The sequence below is a fragment of the Pelodiscus sinensis genome, chromosome 8 (genome assembly GCF_052426305.1).
Source record: "Pelodiscus sinensis isolate ZL-2025 chromosome 8, ASM5242630v1, whole genome shotgun sequence".
NCBI classification, from domain to species: Eukaryota; Metazoa; Chordata; order Testudines; family Trionychidae; genus Pelodiscus; species Pelodiscus sinensis.
This window is the reverse complement of record NC_143059.1, coordinates 55,596,840-55,618,850: the sequence shown is the minus strand read 5'-3', so window position 1 is coordinate 55,618,850 and position 22,011 is coordinate 55,596,840. Positions and strand designations below refer to the sequence as shown.

At 43.3% G+C, this 22,011-nt stretch overlaps 1 protein-coding gene across 7 annotated transcripts in view; it reads left to right on the top strand.

Annotated features, from left to right (window-relative positions):
• Window positions 1-22,011, top strand: part of PLEKHA1 (pleckstrin homology domain containing A1) — a 96,907-nt gene that overhangs the window by 6,896 nt on the left and 68,000 nt on the right. Inside the window, exons 1-2 of one of the 7 annotated variants that reach the window (XM_006111425.5) lie at window positions 18,496-18,665; window positions 18,953-19,061. The exons of 1 other annotated variant lie outside the window; for it this stretch is intronic. The gene's annotated coding sequence lies outside the window, so the exon portion shown is untranslated. Of the gene's footprint in view, window positions 1-18,492; window positions 18,740-18,952; window positions 19,062-22,011 lie in introns of those variants that run through there. 5 more of the 7 variants (XM_089780190.1, XM_006111427.3, XM_006111424.3 and 2 more) reach the window with 5 other exon arrangements.

Genomic DNA, 22,011 nt, shown 5'->3' with positions numbered 1-22,011 from the left:
CTCCTTCCTAGAGCTTGCACCCTAAACCCACTTCTAGACCCCAATTCCCCGCCCTCTCCCACACTCCGAACTCCTTGGCCTAAGACCAAAGCCTGCACCCCAACTCCCTATCCCAGCTTTGTGAAAGTGAATGAGGTTGGGAGAGGAAGGGGGATGGAGCAGGCATGGTGAGGCCTCAGAGAAGGGATGGAGCAGGGGTGGGGCCTCAGAGAAGGGGCAGGAAGGAAGCAGGGCCAGGGTATTTAGGTTTGAGGTAGATCTTACATTGCACTTAAATTGAAAAAGTGATCTTGTGGTTTAAAAGGTTAGAGACTACTGTCTTAAGTAGTAGGTGCAACAAATTAAATAGTTAACACACATTGTAAGAGACCATTCAAGACGAGGTATCCTGTTAACATCTAAGAGTATAGGAATGGGCATAAAGTGTCGGACAAGAGGTCCATCTAACCCAGTATCTTGTCTTCTGACATTAGCCAATGTCAGATGTTTCAGAGGGAATGACCAATACAGGGCAATTATCATGTGCGCCTTCTCTTGCCATCTGGTCTCAGCATCTGGCAGTGAGAAAGCTAAAAAGCATGGTCAGCAACGTTCCCTCCAATTTTTTCCTTTCATGTATGGAATAAAATTTGTTGTGTGCACTGAGATGTGCAGATATGTACCACTAGGGGAAACACATGCTGTCTTCTGTGCAGACTGTGGGTGCCCCTGCTAATAAGCTAGGCGGCATTTGAATCTCTCCTGGGTGACTGCCCAAGCGCTCAGCTTACAGGGAACACTGGTGGTCAGTGGGATAGATTATTGTAATAAGCCGTATATTTACTGTCATTATTATGTCCATGATTTTTAGTGGTTAGCAACATTATAAATTTAAACTCCTAGTCTCATCTTTTGAAGGTGTTCTGCACGTTTCCTTTAGGAACAAGGACAAAGTGGCCACATATGGAGTGATTGCTTAGTGAAAAGAGTTTGTCCATAGGTGATTTTTGTCATTTATCATTGTCTTTTATCACTGATCTTTTATTTTGCCTCCAGTTTTTTGGTTTCTTATAATTTTTCTGTGTGAGTTCATTCAAGTGTAATAATTATCTGGTTTCACTTGAATAACTGTTACTGTTACATTTAGTGGACTGAATGAAATACACCACATGTTGTGATAGGCATGTGTGGGACACTTGGATCTTGAGAACCGTGTGGAGGGGGCTATTGATTATCTTTACAGTGGAGATATGTCTGCATATTTTACATTTATTCTGGAAGGGTCCGATGCTGCTTTGAGTTGGTGTATCCTAGTTTGTGGGGAGTTTGCTTTGGATAATGAGTGTGGCAAGGTTGGAGGATTTTTTGAAGGCCAGAAGAGAGATTCAGGAAATACCCATTTCAGGATGTGGTTCCCATCAAGTATAGGTTATAATTGTTTAATGGTACCCCAGATGGGTGCCAGTGTGGTGTGGGATGTGTCAACTTGGGGGGTGTGGTTAGAGGGATTTTTTTTTCTGGTATAAGGTTCTTTTGGGGGTATTTTGGTGGCCCATTCCATGACTCAATCTGTGGTGGAATGTCCTTGTTTGGTGAAGGTGAGTTTAAGTGTGTTAAGGCATGTATCCAGGACTGATACAGAAGAGCAGACTTTGACTCCCTCAGAGAACTGATGGGCAGAATCCCCTGGGATGCTAACATGAATGTGAAAGGAGTCCAGGAGAGCTGGCAGTGTTTTAAAGAGGCCTTATTAAAGGCACAGGAAGAAACCATCCCAATGCACAGCAAGAAAAGCACATATGGTAGGCGACCAAATTGGCTTACTGAGGACATCCATGGTGAGCTTAAACACAAAAAGGAAGCTTACAAGAAGTGGAAACTTGGACAGATGACTAGGGAGGAGTATAAATATATTGCTCGAGAATGCAGGGGAGTTATCAGGAAGGTGAAAGCGCAATTGGAATTGCAGCTGGCAAGGGATGTGAAGGGTAACAGGAAAGGTTTCTACAGGCATGTTAGCAATAAGAGGATGTGGGGCCCTTACTGGATGAGGGGGGTAACCTAGTGACAGATGATGTGGGAAAAGCTGAAGTACTCAATGCTTTCTTTGCCTCTGCCTTCACGGACAAGGTCAGCTCCCAGACAAATGCACTAGGCCACAGAGCATGGGAAGGAGGTAGACAGCCCTTGGTGGGGAAAGAACAAGTTAGGAACTATTTAGAAAAGCTAAACATACACAAATCCATGGGGCCAGACTTAATGCATCCAAGGGTACTGAGGGAGTTGGCAAATGTCATTGCGGAGCCTTTGGCCATTATCCTCGAAAACTTGTGGAGATCGGGAGAGATCCCAGATGACTGGAAAAAGGCAAATGTAGTGCCTATCTTTAAAAAAGGGAAGAAGGACAATCCAGGGAACTACAGACCAGTCAGACTTACCTTAGTCCCCGGAAAAATCATGGAGGGGATCCTCAAGGAATCCATTTTGAAGCACTTGGAAGAGGGGAAAGTGATCCATGGATTCACGAAGGACAAGTCATGCCTGACCAATCTGATTAGCTTATACGATGAAGTAACTGGCTCTGTGGATATGGGTAAGTCAGTGGATGAAATATACCTTGACTTTAGCAAAGCTTTTGATATGGTCTCCCACAATATTCTTGCCAGCAAGTTAAAGGAGTATGGATTGGATAAATGGACTGTAAGATGGATAGAGAGCTGGCTAGACTGTTGTGCCCAATGGGTAGCAATCAATGGCTTGATATCAGGTTGGCAGTCGGATTCTAGCGGAGTGCCCCAAGGATCTGTTCTTGGACTGGTTTTGTTCAACATCTTTATTAATGACCTACATGAGGGGATGGATTGCACCATCAGCAAGTTTGCAGATGACACTAAGATAGGGAGAGAGGTAGATAGGCTGGAGGGCAGGGATAGGGTCCAGAGTGACCTGGATAGATTAGAGGATTGGGCAAAAAGAAATCTGATGAGGTTCAACAAAGACAAGTGTAGAGTCCTGTACTAAGGATGGAAGAATCCCAAGCATTGTTACAGGCTGGGGGCTGACTGGCTAAGTAACAGTTCTGCAGAAAAGGACCTGGGGATTACAGTGGATGAGAAGCTGTATATGAGTCAACAGTGTGCCCTTGTAGCCAAAAAGGCTAATGGCATATTAGGTTGCATTAGGAGGAGCATTGCCAGCAGATCCAGAGAAGTGATTATTCCCCTTTATTCAGCCCTGGTGAGGCCACATCTGGAATATTGTGTCCAGTTCTGGGCCCCCCACTATAGAAAGGAGTGGACGCATTGGAGAGAGTCCAGCAGAGGGCGATCAAAATGATTAGGGGGATGGAGCGCATGACCTGTGAGGAGACACTGAAGGATTTGGTTTTGTTTAGTCTGCAGATGAGAAAAGTGAGGGGGGATTTGAGAGCAGCCTTCAACTTCCTGAAGGGAGGTTCCAAAGAGGATGGAGAGAGGCTGTTCTCAGTATTGACAGATGGCAGAACAAGGAGCAATGGTCTCAAGTTACAGTGGGAGAGGTCTAGGTTGGATATTAGGAAAAACTATTTCACTAGGAGGGTGGTGAAGCACTGCAATGGGTTACCTAGGGAGGTGGTGGAATCTCCATCCCTAGAGGTGTTTAAGTCTTGGCTTGACAAAGCCCTGGCTGGGTTGATTTAGTTGGGATTGGTTCTACCTTGGGCAGAGGGCTGGACTTGATGACCTTCTGAGGTCTCTTCTAGCTCTATGATTCTATGACTGTCACTTCAGAGCATATTCTGTGATGTCTGAGGGCCTGGGTCTAGATAATAGAGTTCTTGGCATGTAGGACTGGTTACTGGATCTGTAAATGTAAGTGTAGTGATCAGGGTTTTTTTGTATACGGCTGTCTACAGGATTCCATTATTGACTGGGTTAATGGTGTCCAAGAAATTGCTGCTGCTATGAGAGTGCTCTAGAACAGTGTTTCTCAACCAGTGGTACGAGTACCCTCAAGGGTATTTGAGAGAAGTCTCGGGGAGTACATCAACACAACTGAAGTTTGGAGAAAACTGAATTTTTGTTTTAAGTTTTACAGTGCTTTATTATATTTGTACTTTTTACACCCCAAAATTTCATTGCCCACCCAGCTACAATTAAGTTGTTTAAACAAATGTGTTGCAATGGTAGAAAAAAATGTTGTATGTCTGAAAGCTGTAGATACTGAGGGTACTTATAATTTTTTAAAGGGTTACTTTATAAAAAAAAGGTTCAGAAACACGGCTCTAGAGAGTACTTAATGCATCGACAGTGGTGGTTGAAGTGTTGGTGGAAATCTGTGAGAGAGTTTATCTTGTCTTATCAGAGGATGAAAATATTGTTGCTATATTCCAGGTATATCATTGGTTTCATGGTTCCATTGAGACTTCAGCATACCATGGTAACAAACCAGGCATACATTCCATGGCTGATGCAAGTACTAGTGTTTCAGTTGCCAACGGTATAGCTACAATACCCTATGCAGCTTTTAGCACTGTTGCTAAAAGTCAGTGTGTGTGAATGCTGTTTGTCTGCACTTTTGCCAACAAAATATTTCTACCCTCTCATAAGCAGCTTTTGCTTTGCTGGCAGGAAAGTGCTCACGCTTGCACTTGCACTTGCCACTGCAAAACTTATTGTCATTCCGGGGGAGGGGAGTTAAGTACCCATGAATGACAAAAGTTTTGTTGACCAATTGCAAGTGTAGACATTGCCAAAAGATCTTTGGACTCTAGGATCTGTCACATTTCTCCCTCTTCCCCCAGTAGTATGCTCCTATCCAAGTGCCAGAAACCCTGCCTCCATGATTAAAGCTGCAGCCTCCAAGTGCACAGAATCTCTCATAAGACCCTACTGATACGTTATTCAGACACTCTCTCTGCATGCTGCATTGAGGATGTAATCCTCTATAGACAAGGGAGACAAAGCCGGAACTCAAGTAGCGTGGGAAGTCTGATTGTGTCTGAGTTTATAGTTTTATTGAATAAACACTTTCTGTTTAAGACAGCATTTAATTTTATATACTATGACAGATTCAGTCTTGCAGTCCCTAAACTAGCAAAATTCCTTTATTCGAATGACTGTATGATCAGTCCCTTATTAGTAGTCTGGGATGATTCTTAAGTTTCATACTCCTTTTTTGAAGCCAGACTAGTGAATTAGGTAGCATAATTGTAATGGGATGACATGGAACTTTAATGCCCAGAGGCTTATGCTAGTCAGCCCTGTTCTATTAGCCCCATCCTGATATACCAGGGAAAACTTGGTTAATGGAGGAAGGAAGGCCAGCAGTAGCAGTAGGGGGCTGGTTTGAGAGGAGATCTCAAGGCAGGCACAGGCCTGTGAAAGTCTCCAGCTAGGAAAGTGTGTGAGTGGCTGTGCAGAAGAGAGGAATGACCTACAGGATCCTAGGATGGGCTAAGGAAAAAGGCTGCACCAAATTTGGGAAGGGCTGAAAAACTCTGTCCAACTTAGAAACTGTGGGTACGTCTACACTAGCCCCCTAGTTCAAACTGACTAGCCCGAAGTAACAGCCCACGTCTCCACGCAGCAGAGAAGCGGGATTCCAAGATAAACCTCTTAGTTCGAATTTACTGTTACTCCTCGTGGAATGAGATTTAACAGTTAATTTGAACTAAGGGGTTTATCTCGGAATCCCGCTTCTCTGCTGCATGTAGACGTGGGCAGTTACTTCGGGCTAGTCAGATTCCAAAATGGCGACCGGCCAGGAATATGCTAATCAAGCACAGGATATTTAAATCCCGTGCTTCATTAGCAATTTCGGTCACCCTCATTAGCCTCCCTAGTTCGAACTAGGGGGCTAGTGTAGATGTACCCTGGAAGACAGGGCACAGTGAGGTGGCCAACTTGAAGCTGTGGTGGAAGACTCACATGTGTTTCTTTTCAACTTTATGTCAATAAGCCAGATCCCGAAAAGGGTTATTGTTATTGGATTTGTGAAAAACATTTGTGGGTTATTGAGACATTCAGACTACACACACCAGTGAGCAACTGCAACCACAGAATCACAATGAGAATCTGAAAAGACTCTTACCACAGTAAAATTGTACAGTCAATTCTACTGTAACTGTAGAGACTGTTATGACCTAGATATCAAGAAAATGAAAGATTGATACAAAGCCCTCTGAAGGCAGTTGAAATGTTCTGTTAACTTCAATGGGTATTCAGGCCCTAACAGAGTCAGATTTCTGCCTTACAAAAAGTTTATAAATTGCTACCATTATTCACTTTTCCTATTAAGCTAAGAATACAGCAATTAAAATACGCTGTCATAAGAAACAGCAATTAAAATACGCTGTGAAAACATTCTACTGACAGTGGCTAAAAATGTACAAATAATGAAGATTTTTTTCTTCAGAGTGTTGTAAAGGGGCTCAAAATGAGTTTCATAATGAAACCTTAGTTGCAAATATGGAGATGCCATCTCTTCTCAAACCACACACATCTGCAAAGCACAGACTAGAAAGCTGGTTCTATTGCTTTAAAGTACACCTCCTCTTTTGAACCCATGGAAGAGTGCCATTAACTATCAGTTTGAGAATGATCCTTATGCTTTTTCTAACAGCAAAAGCAAATGCACACGCACTTATAATGCCTCAGGTTCCTACCTACTCCCATTGAAATCACTGGCTAGAAATTCTACTAGAATCAATGGGCGCAGGATTGAATACAAAACTAAACACAATAAAAACAATTAGTAACTTAGTAACGATCACTTTTCTACAAATACTGCAGCTGGATGCATTTCCAAGGAGATGTAATTATATACAGTATATGAAGGGGTCGGAACAAGCAATTTTTGAGGTAGGTTTCAGTATATCTGAATTGAAAGTTTAAAGTAATTGTCTAAAATAGATTGGGAATTTTTAAGGCAAGCAGGTTTTTGTGAAGACTGTTCTGAAAAATTGTAACAGTAAGGAAAACAATCTAGGAAAACTGATCTAGAGACTGATCCTGATTCCGTGAGCCAACTGCATGCATTGTTGTCAGTTGGCTTCCTGGGCAAAGAGGACCGGAGTTAGCACAGTACATAACGTAACCACTTAGGCTATGTCTGTATAGCACCCTTCTTCTGCAAAAGCTTATACAAATGAAGCACGGAGTAGAATATCACAGTGCTTAATTTGCATAATTAATTAGGGGCTGTTTTTGCGCAAGAAGTTTTTGTGCAAAAAGGAGCTGCATAGACGGCTCCTTTTTGCACAAAAAAACCCTCTTGTACAAGAGCCATTCTTCCTCATTTTTTCAGGCAGAACAGCTCTTGTGCAAAAGGGGGTTTCTGCACAAAAAGGAGACATCTACACAGCTCCCTTTTGCACAAAAGCCTCTTGCGCAAAAACGGCTGCTAATTAATTATGCAAATGAAACGCCGCGATATTCTACTCCGCGCTTCATTTGCATAAGCTTTTGCGGAACAACGCTGCAGTTTAGACGTAGCCTAAGTGTGTGGGTTACAGAAGGTGACACCAATAGATCTTCTAGGCCCAAGTCTGCCCAAATCCTTCCCTCCTGATTCTTAACTACCAGACACTTTGCATTTTCCCACTCTATTTCATCACTCCCAAACATGTGAAACCAGTCCCACTCCACACAATTGGCACAACAGAGATCTGCTTAGGGTAAAAATAAACAAGAGGTTTATTTACAAGTCCTCCCTCCCCACAGAATCAAAGATGCAATAAATAGTAAGAGAGAGCAAATGTGTACAAGTTACACGGAAAATAAACAGAAAGATGCAAACTCAGGCTTTACACCTCTTTATTAGATAAACCCCTTATCCTAACACAAGTTGCCGATTGTCTTTGCCATTTCCTCCAATGTACTACCATTGTTACAGACAGCTTCCTGCCTCTAGATGCTGTCCCTCAATTTCTGGATGCCTTTCACTTCTTCCTACCATTTAAAAAAAAATGTTTGTAGTTCTTTTGTTTTATTCAGTCACTAAAGATACTCAAAGTGGGAAATTCCCAATTCTCTCTCTGTCTTTCCATTAACTTTAATGGCCCCTCATTGTCTTTTCTTGGGTTGTATAAGGGATCATTACCTGAGTTTGGCACTTGGCTTAGATGTGTAAGACAAAATATTGCTATTAAAACTATTTTATCATGTGCTAAATTGGGATATTCTTGTACTGGCCTGGTGGAATGTATTTACATATTTCATGTGCTTTTAGCAGTGCTAAATTCCAGTATGGAGAAACACTGACTTATAGGCAAACATCTACTTTTAACAAGACCTGTTTGTTACTCATATAATATAACTCTTGCTTACTTTGGTTCAGGTCTTAGACCGTATACCAGGCCCAAATTTCAGGCTTTTTCTTTCTCATGAAATGGTGGTAAGCACAAAGGTAAGCATATCTTCCTACTTAAAATACCAAGAAAATGACATATACCTGACTTGAACAGCATCTCCCAAGTCTAGCACTTGACCATAACTACTAACCACCAGAATATGGTCCTTTGAGGCACTTTGATCTCCTTTGTTAACAGAGCTGGGATTAGGGTTACCAGGTAGGTTTAGAAAAAATACCGGACACACGTGGTGGGGAGACCGGCTGGGAGGGAGAACGGGGGCAGCACAGCTGGCCACGGGAGATGGGGAGGGCCGGGGGGCGGGGCTGGTGGGCGAGGGTTCGGGGGCAGCTCGCCTGGCCGGAGGAGATGGGGGGAGGGTGGGTCAGGGCAGCGTGGCTGGCCCGGGGACATGGGGGAGGGGTTGGGGGCAGCATGGCTTGGCCTGGGGAGATGGGGGAGGGATCAAAGGCAGTGCAGCTGGCCTGGGGAGATCGGGAGGAGGAGAACCGACTGGCAGGAAGCACAGGAGGCCGGGAGGAGGTCGGAGGCAGCGGGGCTGGTCAGAAAGGGTCGGGGGAAGCAGGTGGGGGACTCACCCAGGCACAAGCAGATCCTGGGGTGCTGTCAGTCCCGTGCACAGTCCGGAGAACCATGTGTGAGTCCGGCTGCGGCTGCACCATGCGCTCAGGAGCAGAGACAGTGCTTCTCCTCCTCCCCAAGATGTCAGACGCAGCCAGGGCTCCCAGCGCCAATCGTGCCCCACCTCCCAGCCACTCCCCCAGCTCCCGCCAGGCTTCCGTCCGGCATCCAGCCAGAAATCCAGGAAATACCAGACACTGCACGTGTCCGGTATTTTCTGGATTTTTTTACTGGACAGAGGCCCAAAAACCGGTAGACTATTCGACACCTGGCAACCCGGAATTACAACAACAACATTCTTTGTCTACGAGGACTTGTTCTATGTAAAATGAATGCTTTTAAGCACAAATACATTGACATATGTAAGATGAAATGACTTAGGGACACGTAATTGTTTCAAAGAATAGAATGGGCAAACCTTTACTTGCTATTACATGGCAACCCTCCACCCAAGCCAAACAAACAACTATGCTAACCTGATCACAATTATACATGTGTATTGAATTGCTATGTATCCATCATTGTGGCACCTTAAAGACTAATAGAACATCCTAATGATCTGAAAGATAGAAAAGTATCAATGAAAAATTATAAAAGGGTTCAAAGAACATCTCCAAAGAAGTCAAAACATGAAAAACCTAAATAAGGGCAGTTATGATGTTCATATTTCAATCACATCCAGCTATATCTCAGTCATGCAACTTGCTGTCATCTGCAGATGAATGTTGGCTTGACAATCACTGTGCAAGCATGATTGTTAATGAGTACAAATTTTATTTTTGGAAATAGAAACCTTGATAAGATTATGTGTAAAAGCTCCCTTTCGCATTGCAATGACGAGACTCATTAACAATTTCTGCATAAAGAATGACTACAAAAGGGGTCTGTCATCAATTTACTATGAACTCAAGGGCTAGTCTGGGAATACCTACCAGTTTTTGAAAGCTATAAATAGCAACATCAGTAGAGAAAAATAAGGGCCAGATTTATTATTCCACTGGAAAACACAGGGATCTGAGCTAAATTCTGTACTGAAGTCAATGTTATATACCAATGCAGAATTTGTCTCGGAAAAATTCTGGGAGATAGAGAGTGGGAAAATGATAGATACTTAGCAGAATAAAAAAGTTTCCAACCTTCCTAAATAAGGAATCTTGGCATGTACATTTGGTGGAGCAAAAACATGGACAAGCATCCATGTACAAGATAAACTTTCAAAATAAAAAAATGACCCTACCTGTTTGCTGTGACACTAATATATATTTTGTCTAACTAACTTACACACTTTCTAGGAAAGAATGATGAAAATGTTGGCCTCTAATCAATCTAATAAAAAAAGATTTCAACAAGTTCAGCTGAGCCAGTAATAATAATCTGTGAACCAGTAGCCTACAGTACAAAACTGGAAAACTGGAACACTTAACAGTTTGTTACTGAAAGGAACACTTGCATTAAATAAAGGGTTAGAGGAGATGACTGTTTCTATACACATTTTGTTACTGAAAGGAACACTTGCATTAAATAAAGGGTTAGAGGAGATGACTATGTTTCTATACAAAGATTGATAACATTAATGGCTCAGTGTGCAGAGCCCCTGTTGTGCCCACTTGCACTATGTATAATGTGTGAGGGAAGAAAATCTTGCCTTTGTTCCTCTAGATCTCTTCTTATCCCTCATAAGCTTTAGGGGAGAAAAGAGAGTGAAGTTAAAAGGAATTATTAAATACTGTGAGCCTAGGCTCCGTACCTCACAACTCCTTTTAAATTCAGTGTGTTTTAGGAGTCTCAGAGGATCAGATGTTGCGGGAATACTTCGTGTTTCTGCACTCAATGGGCAAAATTCCAAATCAGAATAATCTAATATATAAAGGAGAATGTTTGTATGTTTGTGTGCTAATAACTTGGACACTATAAGAGCTACCGCGCCCAAACTTTGCATGGGATAACGTTTTATCCAGGAGAAGATTTTAAGGGACTATGGGAGGGAAGAGATGAGAGACCGATGCCTCTCCCTGGGGCTGCACGGAGCTTGATAGTGCGGGGAGAAGCGGCTTCCCGGGGGAAGCGGCGGGGCCAGTCACTCACTAAGGCCGGCGGAGGGACAAGAAAGCGGAAGGCGGGCTCGGGCGCCAGTGGCAGACATGTGGCTCCCTTCCCCCTCCCTCCCCTCAGGCTCATCACCTCAGTTATCTCAACAATGTATACTGACAAAGCGCAAGGATAGTCACTTAAAGTAGCTGGAATTGATTTGGAGACATCTTACTTTTCACATGGACAACTCTATGTTGCATGTTCAAGAGTTGGAAGTGGAAAATATTTGTACATATTTGTTAAGAATAATGAAACAAAATATAGTTTACAATAAAGTTTTTGATAGCATGTAAAATTGGTTGTTTTATACTTTTTAAATATATTTTAATCCCTATAGAACTCAGTGCAACTTTTCTAGCATTCAAAAAACAATAATGGACTACTGATAGAAATGTAGCCGTGTTAGTCTGGGGTAGTTGAAGCAAAATGCAGGACAACGTAGCACTTTAAAGACTAACAAGATGGTTTATTAGATGATGAGCTTTCGTGGGCCAGACCCACTTCCTCAGATCAAATAGTGGAAGAAAGTAGTCACAACCATATATACCAAAGGATACAATTTAAAAAAAATGAACAAATATGAAAAGGACAAATCACATTGCAGAACAGAACGGGGATGCGGGGGGGTGGGAAGGGGGAGGAAGGAAGGTAAGTGTCTGTGAATTGCTGATATTAAAGGTAGGGAGAGTGGGATGTTTGTGAGTTAATGGTATTACAGGTGATAATTGGGGAAACTGTCTTGGTAATGGGTGAGAAAGTTCAAAGACTTGTTAAGTCCTTGTTGATAAGTGTCGAATTTTAACATGAATGACAGTTCAGAGGATTCCCTTTCAAGTGCAGATGTAAAAGGTCTTTGTAGCAGAATGCAGGTGGCTAAGTCATTTAGTAGTCCATTTAGTAATGGACTACTGTTTTTCTCAATTTTGTTCCTCCACTTTCCTGAGCAATGCCGGGTAACTCCCGCTAGTTAGCTATACAGTAATTCACATTTCTGATCCAATCCTTTAAGGATTCTATTTTCATGGGTTTCACTCAGGCCCACATTTTTAAAAAAAGGCTTCTATTTTTATGTGCCCAACTTGACACACCTTGGACCTGATTTTCAGAGATGAAAAGCATCTAAGTTTCAAGTGACATCAATCCAAATTGTGGACAATAAAGCAGTTCTGAAAACTAGGACCCTGTGTTGCAACTTGGGCACCCAAAAATTGAGATTCCCCAATTTGACATACACTTTTGAAAATTCTGACTTCATTATCTTATAAGGAAGAGTGAGCCGAATGTCAACAAGAATTGTGTCAGCTCCCAGGAATTCTCAGTTCTTATTCATATTGCATAAAGGTACAAAAACTTCAGTCAGAATTGGGACCCCACTGTGCTAGGCACTACACAAACATACCTAAAGTATAGTACCAGATTTTCAGCTGGTGTAAACTGATTTTATTGACTGGTGCTATACTGCTTTATACCAGCTAATTATATGACCAATAGCCTCTGTTTCCAAAAGCTTATTATGTAAGAAGATAAGGGTTAAGCATGAGGATGTGTGTGTGTGTTTGTTTACTCTTGGGCTGGTTAGTGGGGAAACCAGTCCCTACTCTCACTTTCATGGTGCCTTCTCTGAGGGCCTTATGTGTGGAAGGAGCTCCTTCCATGAGTCCTAGTACTTTAGTTCATTTTCCCATCTCAACCTGTTCTCATCCATCTCAGAGATTAACAGCCTTTTCCTTCTGCCAGTTAATATCAGCTCCATTTGCTATAGTGCTGAAGGCTCAGGGTTTAGACCAGTGGTCACCAACCAGTAGATTGGGATCTACCAGTAGATCTTGGAGCCCCTACAGGTGATCCTGACTGGTTTGGCAGGAAGCTATCAAACGCTGGCACTTCAGTTGCCCCTCCGCCCACTGTCATGCTGCTCCTGCCCTCTGCCTTGGAGCTGCCCCACTGGTAGCCTTCTGCTTGCTGTGCAGAGTGTGGAAGGAAGAAGGGGGCTGCTGATGTCAGGGTGTCCCTCCTCCCCCCACTACTGTACCCTGTCTCCACACAGAGAGAAGGGGATGGAGGGTGCTAGGCAATGCAAATCTCTGTCACTCTCACACACTGTGTGTGACTGTCATTCTCACAAACATCAATTGTCCTTCACTCTCATCTGACCCAACACATGCGTGGGTCGTTACAACTACTTTTACTGCTTGTAAAATGGGTTGGTTTTGGTTTTTGACTGGTCTGTGCATTTCATAATGTTAATTTCTCTAATACTTAAATTTAATTCTTTGAGTAGTGAGTTCTAAAATGCCTAACCTGTCGTGTGCTGCTCTTGGAAGTGGCTGGCATGTACCTGCAGCCAGAGCAAGGGGTCTCGACATGCTGTCCTTGCCTGCAGACACCACTCCTGCAGCTCCCAATGATCAATAACAGGGAACTGTGGCCAGTAGGAGCTGTTGGCTCAGTGCCTGTAGATGAGGGGCAGCACATAGTGCCATGGCGCCACTGCTGTATACACCAGCTGCTTTCAGGAGGGGTACAGGGCCAAGTCGTCTCAGTGAAGTGGTGCCCAGCCAGAACATGCATCCTGAATCCCTGTCCCAGTCCTGAACTCCCTCCTGCCCCAGATATGAGTTCCCCTGCACCCAAACTCCTTCCTAGAGCTTGCACCCTAAACCCACTCCTTGACCCCAATTCCCCACCCTGGACTAAGCTCGGAACCTCTCCCACACTCTGAACTTGGTCCAAAACTAGAGCCTGCACCCCAACTCCCTATCCCAGCTTCGTGAAAGTGAATGAGATTGGGGAAAGAAGGGGGATGGAGCAGGTAGGGTGAGGCCTCAGAGAAAGGATGGAGCAAGGGCAAGGCCTCAGAGAAGGGGCAGGAAGGAAGCGGGGCAAGGGTATTTAGATTTGAGGTAGATCTTACATTGCACTTAAATTGAAAAAGTGATCTTGTGGTTTAAAAGGTTGGAGACACCACTGGTTTAGACTCTACTGGTGATTCACAAGGAGGGGATTGTTAAAGTTTCACATCTCGGAATTTGTTTTTTACTTTAAAAAATATACAAAGGAGCTATTCTGAAATAATGTTACTTAGGACACAAAGTCAAGAACTTGAAAGTTAAGAGATGCCAGAATTTAGATTTTGTGCAATTTTAATTCTGTCTTTTTGCATCTAAACATAATGAAACAATGTTTTGTTACATGGTCACATGCTGTTTTTTCCACTAGATCTCTGCCTCATTCTGCACACAGTATAACTGTGAGCCACATCCTGGACCAATATTCCTCAGGCAGTTTTGGGTGCACAAGTAATGCCAAATTGGGGGCTGTTTTTTTCTGCTACTTTAATGCTGATGCCTTATGTTAACTTCAGTAAAACAGTGGTAACTACAAATCATTAAAATGTATGAATAATTGTGAATGGAGTTCATTTTGAAAGTCGTCTGGCCCACACAGCTGCAAATTTTGTGACCTATCAAGGACTTAGTAGGAAAAAGTTGCCATGGGAATTGTAACACTTTGTTCAGAGAAGTGACTTCAGCTTTCATTGTTGTAACTCTGATTACAGCTTTTGTTTCACTATAAAGTACAGTTATTAAATGCCAGCCTGGAACAAAGAGGTATTTACATGCAAGGATTGAGTTTAAACGCATTCCATTTTTAGAGATGACACTGCTCTAAGCTAGGAAAAGCTTTTCTTTATTACTACTTTGGACCACATTAAATATTTCAGTAGAAATGGTTGTGTTTAGAGTGGAAGCAGATTATCATTAAAACTAGTTAATATCATTATTGGAAATTGTTACTGGCAACTGGTGTGGTCAGTCAATGGCAATCTTTTCATTGACTGAAATGTCCTTTAGATCAGACCTGAAGTGAATCTTTGATCGTTTCTCTGACCCTGGCTCCTGAAAATTCTCTGCTTCAGTTCCCCATCTAGAAAATTAGGTCAATAAGATTTACTGCATTTTTTGTTATGTGATAGGGGTATACCCTTTTGTAACTCTGATTTTTATCAGGTGACCTTTTTATCATGTGTCTTGGTGAATGAAGATGAATGGATGTTTTATATCATGCAATATTTCAAAGATAAATAGTGTTATATTAATATTAAATTATACAAGTGTTGTTTGTTGGCAAATACATGGTAAAATAACCTGTGGTGAGATCTCACATTATTGAAATATTTCTTAATTCTATCCATCCATATGAATTAATATGGTGAGGCAAGGACGTCTCCAGGAAACTAGTAGTTTTGCAGTTTTTTAGACTGTAAAGCTTTTGTAGTGGGTATTGTCATTTACTATATATTTGAACAGTGCCTGTCATAATGGAGACTCAACCTAGTTGAGGCCTCTAGGTCATCTGGCAATTAAAATGTTAATTATAACAGGAATAAGGAAAGGTGTCTGCCATACAGTGATCCCAGCTCTCCTGATTTTATCTTGAGTTTTGTAATAGTATGTGTTTTTCTGAAAGTCCTAGCTCTTGGAATCAGGTAATTATATAACCATCTCAGGTTTCATTTTTAAAAAAAGTTTATAGTCATCATGGAGTACTGCAGAAAGAGATCTAGGGTCATAGTGGACTACAAACTAAATTTGAGTCAACAGTGTGATGCTGTTGCAAAAAAAGCAAACATGATTCTGGGATGCATTTACAGGAGTGTTGTGAGCAAGACACAAGAAGTCATTCTTCTGCTCTACTCTGCGCTAATTAGGCCTCAGCTGTAGTATTGTGTCCAGTTCTGGGCACCATTTTTCAAGAAAGATGTGGAGAAATTGGAAAAGGTCCAGAGAAGAGCAACAAGAATGACTAAAGGTCTAGAGGACATAAGCTTTGAGAGAAGACTGAAAAAATTGGGCTTGTCTAGTTTAAAAAAGAGAAGACTGAGAGAGGACATGGTAGTGGTTTTCAAGTACCTAAAAGAAAGTTACAAGGAGGAGGAAGAAAAATTGTTCTCCTTGGCCTCTGAGGATAGGACAAGAAACAATGGGCTTAAACTGCAGCAAGGGAGGTTTAGGCTGGATATTAGGAAAAACTTCCTAACTGTCAGGGTGGTGAAATAAATTGCTTAGGGAGGTTGTGGAATCTCTATCTCTGGAGATATGTAAGAGCAGGATAGACAGACATCTATCGGAGATTGTCTACTCTACACGGTGCTTGGTCCTGCCGTGAGGGCAGGGGACTGGACTCGATGACCTCTCGAGGTCCCTTCCAGTTCTAGTGTTCTATGATTCTATGGTTGCCAATGTTATCACATGCCCATAAATGAGAAGAAAAATAAAGAACTTTAAATATCTGTAAAATTTCATGACTTTTAAGACAATCTGATGATTTTGGTATGTGACTCATGATTAAACTCCTAAGTTTGGCAATATTGAACATTGTACAATCATTCAATACCAGTAACATGGCTGCTGTGTCTTCACACGGATGGTCACCATGATTCCAGTGTTAGTATCCAGTAATTTTTTTTTATGCTGCAGCAGGAGACAAATTGTGACTTTATGGATGAGAAGAAGTCACTCACCAGGATTCTCACTGTATGATGTATGCAGCAAGTATTTATTCTATAACGGTTCATAAGAAAATTGACTAGATTCAGGGGCTGTCTACTGCAAATTTACAATCTTTCTAATAGCAGCCCATCATGCATCTATGGGACTATCAGTGGATTAGAGTAATGAGTCACCACTTAATCATTTAAGATGCAGCATTTTGTAGAAATACCAAATGTAGGGTGACCATAATTCCCAAAGGGATGATGGGGCAGTGCATGGGACTATGAGGGGGCACCATAGCTACTGGCTCAAGGTGCCACCCCAGACTGCCACTGGTCACTTGAATCCTGCTGGTCCCCCCACCCATGCCTATAGCTGGTCACTTGAAACCTACAGGCCTGCCATACACTAGAACCCTTTCTTTCTCCCCCTCCCTCCCACTCCAGCTGAGCCTCTCCCCTGCATGGGGTTGGCATCCCCACTTTTCCGCCATATGTTACTCGGTACCACATCCCACTTTTTTGACAAAAGTGGGCATTTATCCAGTTTGCTCTTGCTCTTTACTTTTGCCAACTGATCTAGTTAACAAGAGCAAACAGGACAAATGCTCACTTTTGCTAAATAGTCGGGACGGCTGTGATAAATCTTAAAAAAGGGACTATCCCAGCCAAAATGGAACTTAGGGCCACCGTAACCAAGTTACATTCTTTCATTTGGGAGTTTTACTGTTACTGATAAAAATAAGTTTTCCTTTTTAAGTACTGTATATATATCCTCTAAATGACAGAAAACATCAACGATCTAATTATTGTGCATTAATATCTCAGTTGTACAGAACTTTACAATGTCAAAGCACTTTCTAATTTGTAATCTCAGACAACAGGGATGAGGGGTTAGCATACTATGATTCCAAATGATCCATTTGATAGGTGTGGCTCCAGAGATGACAAGTATCAGGAGGTTGCAATGTTCCCTCTAATTTTTTTCCATCCATGTGTGGAATAAATCATGTTATGTGTATTGAGGCATGTGCAATGTGCACCACCAGTAAAAACACATGCTGTCTGTTGTGGGCACTCTGGTAAATAGCTGAGCGGCATTTGAATCTCTTCGGGGCAGCTGCCCAGGGACCTAGTTTACAGGGAATATTGCAATACCCAAATCTGAGGAATGGTCCTACACAAAAGTTGCTTCCCAGCATGCAAAGCTCTTTGGTTATTCACCTTAGAGATAAGGCCTTTTGCAGCTTTTGGTTTGTTTGTTTGTGTTTCTCTATACATATAAAACGGTTAAAAAGGAGAGTCTGCCACTACAGTATTCCTTTCCCTTCCAGGACAAAGTGAAGCCCTGTGGAGCCAATAGTTCTCACTATGCAAGGTGGCCCTATCAGGAAAGTAGATCCATTCTATTGTCAACGTTCATGATTTTGTTTATGTGAGAATATCAGTTTTCATGTAACCTAGTAATTTTCTGCCTTGGAATTGTGAATAAAAGATAGCAAACAGGAACCTGAACAACTCGAAAAACTCAAGGCAAATTACTTCCCCCTCTAATTTACTATTTTTGGAATCTCCAGGTTTAAATTGGGGCCCATTCATTATTCTGGAGCCCAGCTGGTGACTTTTAGACACTAGGAATTGTCCCCACTGCCAAGCATGCCTCGCTGTGTTATCACCGCACAGGCGCCTTAGCCCTGTGGTTCAACCCGGCGGGACTACGAGTGCCAAAATGCAACGTTCCACTCTCCTCTCAATGGCTAAGGCCCATCGGATTGCCCCTGTAGAGACTACATGTCCCAGGACGCCTTGCGGCTGCGGTCCAGCCCCGCCCGCCTTGCCGGCTGTGTGTTTTTATGCGGTCTGATTGGAGGCGCTGAGCCCATGGGGGCGTGAGCGCATGCGCAGCGATTGAGCTTCGGTTCTCCCGTAGCTGTCGCTTGTGAGGGAAACGAATAAAGTTTCTCCATTTAAAAAAAAAAAAAAAAAAAAAAAAAAAAAAAAAAAAGGCCGCGGTGCTGGGCCGCTGCGGGCTGCGCTCTGCGCCGAGTGGGCGGCGGCTCTGGGAGGGGGGCCGCGCTCTGGGCTGCCACCGCTTCCCTCTCCTGACTGGGCTCCCCCCGGACTCCAGTGAGTAGCAGCCGCCCGGGAGGGACTCGGCCTTCCCCCCAGAGCGCGGGAAGGGGCCCTGTGCGGGGATGGGGGTAGGGCCCGGCGGCGGGGGGAGCTGGGGAGGGGCGCACAGAGGGCTGAGGGGGCGGGGGATGCGGCAGGGGTGCCTGGGCGGGTAGGGAACGGGCGCGGGAGCAGCATATGTCTGTGCGTGGAGGGGTGTGAGGGGGCGGGGTGGGTGGCTGGGTGGGAGAGGTAGGGGGTGTCTGAGGGAGTGGTCTGAGGCTGTGGGGTGTGTGTTGCAGAGTGTAGCGAGGAGGGTGTTGAAACAGGAGCAGAGTGAGGGTGGCGTGGAGACATCCAGGGCCAGGGGACACCTGTGTGCGACTTGAGGAAACTTATTTTCATTACTGGGTAAAATACCTTATTTTGCTATTAAGACTTGTGAAGAAAGGGACTGCTTTCCAGTCAGAGCCTTTCGTTTAGTTTTGCCGTATGAGAAGTGCTTCACCCTGACTCTGCGAGCACTGCTTTTTGGTGAGGGTTTTTGAAGTGACTCTACCCTGAGGGAAATTATGTGTTTATGGTATAATTAAGCTGGTAAGCATTTGAGACTCTGTAACATCTCCAGCGATAAGAGGCTGATCTCATTGCCAGTATTTTTTTTCCTTTGCAATGCCTGTCTTCTGAGCATGACATGAACTCTGATGTTATCTGCTTTGAAGCACACTGGCTCTCTCTCTTTCTGTGTGTCTGTCTGTCTCTGTGTGTGTGTGTTGGAATTAACTCATGCAGCTTTTCAGAATTTTGCATATATGTATTACGTTTGCATTTGACATTGACATCTCAAACTGTGTTTTAAAGATCAGATCACAATTGTGGTTATGACTCATTGACTTTCTAGTTTGGTTTAGCTTTGAAAGGGTTGGCTTTCACATGGGCCTGTCTTACTCTAGAAAAACCTTTTCTTTAGTAGGTAGACTGGCAAGAAAATTCTGTGGTTCTGACATGATATTCTGACTTGATTGGAATCTAGGCTGATTTAGCTAAGCAAAATGTCTGTGGGTGGATAATGGGTTTACCTACCTGATGGACTGCAGGTGAACTATGGGATCTGACTTTATTACTAGTTAAGTTAACAAGCATATCGCTTTCATTTTGTTGGAATTTTACAATGTTGTTAAGTAGTTAGAATAAGAAATCATATACGACAGCCTAAAGATCATAGAATCATAGGACTGGAAGGGACCTCGAGAGGTCATCGAGTCCAGCCCCCCCGCCCTCAAGGCAGGACCAAGCTCCGTCTACACCATCCCTGACAGATGTCTATCTAACCTGTTCTTAAATATCTCCAGAGAGGGAGATTCCACCACCTCCCTTGGCAATTTATTCCAATATTTGACCACCCTGACAGTTAGGAATTTTTTCCTAATGTCCAATCTAAACCTCCCCTGCTTCACTTTAAGCCCATTACTCCTTGTCCTGTCCTCAGTAACCAAGAGGAACACATTTTCTCCTTCCTCCTTGTGACACCCTTTTAGATATTTGAAAACCGCTATCATGTCCCCCCTTAATCTTCTTTTTTCCAGACTAAACAAGCCCAGTTCATGAAGCCTGGCTTCATAGGTCATGTTCTCTAAACCTTTAATCATTCTTGTCGCTCTTCTCTATACCCTTTCCAATTTCTCCACATCTTTCTTGAAATGTGGCGCCCAGAACTGGACACAGTACTCCAGCTGAGGCCTAACTAGTGCAGAGTAGAGCGGCAGAATGGCTTCACGAGTTTTGCTTACAACACAGTACAGAACTTTCCTAAAGGGCATGTATGTCATTTGAAATACTCACCTGTTGACATTTCTGGAAAGAAAATGTTATCCCATTGAAACTACTTTTTTCTTTCAAGGCTCCATCTATAAGAGAACTAAACCATGAAAGTCAAACTGTTTTAAACATCCTTATAATTGATCTTTATTGCCCTGACCATTTTAATGTAAAGTATTTAAACAAATACTATTCAGTTTCAAGTGCGTGGATGACATTTTAGTAGTTATTGCACTAATTAGAATTCGATCACACTATTGTGAAGAACTGTACAGTTATTTATCCAAAAGTGAAGTTAAGGTGCTTCAGAGAGGTAGCCGAGTTAGTCTGTAACAGGAAAAACTTCAAAAAAAAAAAATCCAACCAAATAGACTAGTAGCACCTTATAGACTAACAAAACATGTAGATGGTATCATGAGCTTTCGAGGGCAAAACCCACTTCAGATGACCGGCAAAAGCGTTAGTATAAGGTAAATCATTAATTTTGGCAACTTCTTTTTATTCATACTCAGTCCATGAGTACCTTTTATTTTAAATTAGAAGAGTTACCTGGTGTTGGTGGGGTCCAGCCAGGGGCAGGGCCTCTCAGGCCTCACACTGGCATTCCTGTTGCCTGGCCTGGTGGTGCAGTGGGGTCATGCAGGCCAGCCCTGGCGGCGCTTCCCGGGCCCAGCCCAGAGGATGTGGTTCCACACAGGCCAGCCAGGCACAGCTGTGCTGGATGGCCTGGTGGTGCTGGGGGTGGGTGGGTTGTGGTTCCTGCGGTGGGGAGGTGGGGCTGTGCTGTCCAGCTAAGCAGTAATCCCAAGGGGGTTCAGCAGTGGGAGGCAGGGGATGCCCTGTTGATATCTGGTTCTGTGGCCAAAGGCCAGAGGAATTAGTTTAGGGCAGGGGAGCCACTTCCCTGGGCTGGCGGCAGGTAAGATGGTGAGCCCTGTCCCCAGCTGGCCATCCCTTCCTGGTGCCCCCAGTGGTCACTGTGCAGCATTACTGTACAAGAAACAGGAGGAGGGCTGTTCTGCAAAGGGCCATCACTCAAAAAGTGCAGCCTTCTGCTTGGCACCTGACCTTAGCCTTTCATTGTGGTCCCATTCACTTCTCTGCTACAAAGTGGGAGCAACATGGACAGGGAGCTAGTGCTGGCGACTGAGGTGGCCAAACTGTTTCAGGAAGCAAAAAGCTTTGTCAGGTGCTCTATGAGAAGTGCCCCTCACACCTGCTTCCCTTTTTCTGTTTTTACTGATTTTTCTACCATTTTAAAAACTTTTGAATAAAGCCCAATCAATTCCCAAGAAATTTAAAAAACAAAAATGAACTGCTTTAAATATAACTTAACATTATTATGCAAGTGTAGATGTGCAACCTTGGGTAAGAATTCTACTTATCTGAAGTCATTTGGTTTGTTTCTATAGAAAATTGCAGTCTTTTTTTCTTATTTAGACTGGTGTGTTGTTGCCCTGTGCTGTTACAATTGGGTTGTTACACAGAGGTGGATGGAGTAATCTAGTCACAATGACTAGAGCCAAATCCCTGCAAGCTGCAT